The sequence below is a fragment of the Amphimedon queenslandica genome, unplaced genomic scaffold (genome assembly GCF_000090795.2).
Source record: "Amphimedon queenslandica unplaced genomic scaffold, v1.1 AMPQUscaffold_13395, whole genome shotgun sequence".
Taxonomy (NCBI): Eukaryota; Metazoa; Porifera; class Demospongiae; order Haplosclerida; family Niphatidae; genus Amphimedon; species Amphimedon queenslandica.
The window spans coordinates 76,482-78,045 of NW_003546369.1; positions in this window are offsets into that span (position 1 = coordinate 76,482).

Here is a 1,564-nt window from a genome sequence, read left to right on the forward strand (position 1 = left end):
CCCACTCCTACATACCTTACAATGTGTATTGAGCCATTCCCTTTGGTCTGAACTCTCCGTGTTGAGTGTTTACTGTTTGTGTTATAACAACTAGAGAATTTACTATGAGTCACACTTCAGAGAGAGAGAGAGAGAGAGAGAGAAAGTGACAGAGAGAGAGAGAAAGTGACAGAGAGAGAGAGAGAGAGAGAGAGAGAGAGAGAGAGTAGCAGGAATTCTTCTGTGAAACAATTCACACACACAAACTCTCTTTATTGTTCTTGTTATTATTAAATTGCCCGTGGGCGTATTATCCCCACATGCTAGCCTAATTTATTTTTTATTGGTTATCCTTTTATCTGTAGCACCTCAAGGCAGACCAAGAGGAGTTTTAGCTTCAAGGAAGTCATCTTCTGGAATGGATGCAATAGAACTATCATGGGAGGTACAGCCCACAGGATGTGTGTTCATGTATACCATTAGTCAATGTACATTAGTAATACACACACTGTGTACACTGTATATGTGTATGTGTGTGTGTTTGTGCTTTTTTAGATGGGCAAAATTAATTCTCTTTTTCCTTGAGCTTATCATTCTGATAAGGCATACATGTACATCCATGTCCTTTGTTATGACTCTTGGTCTTTTATCTTCGTGTACTTCATTATACCTCATTCCTTTTATGTACATGAATTAGTCACTCTATAATCCAATGAGTATGGCATATCCCTCCCTGCTAATCTCCTTATGCAGTAGCCTAATTTGTTTGATTTGTTCTGTTCCAGCTCCATTTTGCCATTTTATTTTATGTATGCTCATTCTACTATCTACAATATACATGAAATTTTTGAAGTTATTTAAGTTTTGCACTTCAAATGTCACGCACATGTAACAGTAATATCAATACTTTATTTGATGCAGTAACTATAGTAGCACCTATATCAGATATTAGTAATCCCAGGGTGTGGGGAGGCTATAGTAATTACATACTTGTTCTAATGTTATTTTTAATTTTTACATGTTTTCATACAGAGTGTGTCTCCATTACCATATGCTCAAGTCTTAAGCTATGTAGTGATATACAATACAAGTGTCAACTCGACCGAGACCTCCATTGACACTGGGAGCACTAGAGCTTTCTACACATTTACCAACGTCAATCCTAGCCACACCTACTTCATCAGAGTGGGAGCCAAGAACATGTGGGGCCTAGGACCTTACAGTGCTCTGGTTAAATCAACGAGGAGTGATGGATCTGGTAAGAGGGAGGGAGGGAGGGAGGGATAATTGAGGGATAAGAAAGGAAGGAATTATTATTGTTGTTGTTATTATTATTATTATTATTATTATTATTATTATTATTATTATTATTATTATTATTATATCACTTTATCCCTAGACTCTAATCAAAATCGAATCACTGTTAACACAATGGTAATGGTCAGTGATACGTATGTACAAGTATCATGGACACTCGCTGGAGATTTATCTTACATCAGAGCATTAACAATCACTATTGATGAACTCACCATTCAGTCATCTGGAAATGTAGCGACCACACGCGTATACACTGATGTTATATCAG